Source organism: Sciurus vulgaris (genome assembly GCF_902686455.1).
Source record: "Sciurus vulgaris genome assembly, chromosome: 17".
Taxonomy (NCBI): domain Eukaryota; kingdom Metazoa; phylum Chordata; class Mammalia; order Rodentia; family Sciuridae; genus Sciurus; species Sciurus vulgaris.
In genome coordinates this window covers 28,022-30,397 of record NC_136478.1, presented here as the reverse complement: position 1 = coordinate 30,397, position 2,376 = coordinate 28,022, and the positions used below count along the sequence as shown (strand labels likewise).

General features: G+C 39.4%; 1 long non-coding RNA gene across 1 annotated transcript; it reads right to left on the bottom strand.

Annotated features, from left to right (window-relative positions):
* Positions 1-1,307: 1,307 nt before the first annotated feature.
* On the bottom strand, positions 1,308-2,088 carry LOC306647802. Its single transcript, XR_013760171.1, has 2 exons — positions 2,027-2,088; positions 1,308-1,425 (listed from the first exon to the last, which is right to left on the bottom strand). It is a non-coding gene; the product is annotated as an uncharacterized lncRNA (long non-coding RNA).
* Between the last annotated feature and the right edge of the window lie 288 nt (positions 2,089-2,376).

The following is a 2,376-nucleotide window of genomic DNA, read 5'->3' as shown; positions in this document are numbered from 1 at the left end:
AAACACTTTCTTACCCAGAAAAATTTTCTTTTCCCTTTTACTATATATATTTTCATACCCAGAACCTTTTATTTTCTCTTTCCTTTCTGTTGACACCTTTTTGTTCACATTCTGAAACAACTCTCATGAAATTTCTGAATTTAGATAAATTACTCCATTTTAACAAGAAAAAATACTTTGTTGTTTATAGTACTCTAACTGAAACACAGTGAGAGGGGGGATGGTAACTCTAATTCCAAACCTAAGAGCTCCTTGGAGCTTTGCAGAACTGGAGGGGGAGTAGGGGGAAGTGATAAGGAAGCAGATGGAACGCTCACCCTCTGGGTTGGGGTTTTACATGTTAGGACATAACTCTTAATAACCTTATTTTTAGTAATGACACAAAGCAATTTTAAACAATTTTTAATTTACCAACCTATGAAAACACCAATAATGTTTAAGTATGATACCCCATGGAATTTAAGGACTTAAGAGTACTTAATGTTATTTAGCAATTAGCATTTTAACTTTGCAAATTAATCAGATGTGTTTACAAACATATTTGAGTAGTCCTATACATGTTAAATTTAATTCACTTATTCTGCAAAAACCAAGGTATCAGACAAGTGTCCAGAACAGCATTTGCTGCCTCTTTCCTGTTGAAGAAAGGTCCTAGAAACAATTGATATTAGACATTGTTTAACATCAACATTTCATTAGTTTGACCATTTAGAGACTTGTGAATTATTTTTAAAGACATTTTACTTTTATAAGTTTACCCAATTTAAATTGAACCCTTTTAAAATCACGTGAATAAAAGTATTTGGATCCATTTTTAAATTTCTATTTTAGGAGCGCTCAGTTTTGATACAGACAAAACATGACATCAGACACAAAAACAAATAACACAAAATCAAAGGCCTTGTAACTTTATAGGTGAATCTCCGTTGCAATGTAACAGATGTTTAAAAATTCTAGTTGAATAAAAAATAGAACTGATCAAAAAAAAATCATTAACCTAGGTATGTAGGATCAAAATTATGAGCTCAGAAATACAGCATTAAAGAAAAACAAAACAAAACATGAATCCTAGAGAATGAGTTAGTTCTGTATAGCAGCCCAGGAGTTTAAAACACACCTCTTTTTTTTTTTTTTTTTCTCTCTCAGGTTAGTCCCCCCTCTCCCACTGAAACTGCTACAGTTCACATTCCAATGTAGGCTTCAGTAAGGACAGGCAGGGGGGAGGGAGGGATTGCCCAGGACTTTTTAACCGTTTTTTTCCTGGTTGAGAAATCAGGTTAGGTTTGAATGCAGAAAATCACAAAACATTATTTCCCACTACTTTTGGGGAATGGAGCTGCTGAGCTCTCTGCCTAGGGGGATTGGAGTAAACAAATCTCTTAGGAACAAGGAGTAGGACTGTAAAGTACCCTGCAATGAGTATCCCTAAGCCTAAAAATAGGGGACCTCAGGGAGGACAAAGGGAGCCCATCCCCCCACAAACAAAGAGGTGCTTAGGACAGACTAGTGACGGGTAACTGTGCGAACAAAGGGAACCTGGGCATTTCCATACTAATTGTCCCAGGTCTTAATCCTACAGTTTGGATTCGTATGTCTGACCAGCAAGGGAAGGGGAGCATCCAGGAGGGAGTGAATGTGTGAGACTGTTGTGTAGCCCATTTTACCCTCCAAAAATGAAGAGACAGATATCTGCACCTCAAAAAGATGTGGGGTGCATGGAGAGAGAAGCTTACTTATCTCTCTCGGCGTAGATCTTGATGAAGATTGGCTACTCTGTGGAGCAGAGTGCAGCAAACCCACCCTCCTTTAGGTGGTTCACATTGAAGTTCTCTCCTCTGGCACAGACCTCTGAAAAGTGACTCAGGAGGAAAGTCTTAGGAGTCACCTGAGCCTGTTCCCTGTATAATTACAAAAGGATGCAATGAATTTGACCATTGGTTAGTATTTCTCTTCTCTGTCAGGAGATTTATAGATTGGAGATGAGAAGTTTAAGAATGAGAAACAGAATAGTAATGGACTAACACACTGAAGAATTTAATAGGAGGCAAGAGTAAAGACCATACAGGACAATACACAAATACACAAACAGACAGATATATAGTGCGCTAGATCACAATTGGCTAGTTAGTATTTTGTCGACAAAACAAAAGCCCAGATGCGACAGAGTCACCCAGATGCAACACAAAGGTTGCCCAGATGCAGCACAAGGCTGCCCAGATGCGACAAAGTCGCCCAGATGCAGCACACAGGCTGCCCAGATGGATCGAGGGGACATCTCCCGAGACCCTGCTGGGGTTCTATAGCGCATCCGCCAGGACTTTGCCAGCCCAGAACCAGAACGTGCAGGCAATTCAGACAGGAATACGGCAATGCCTT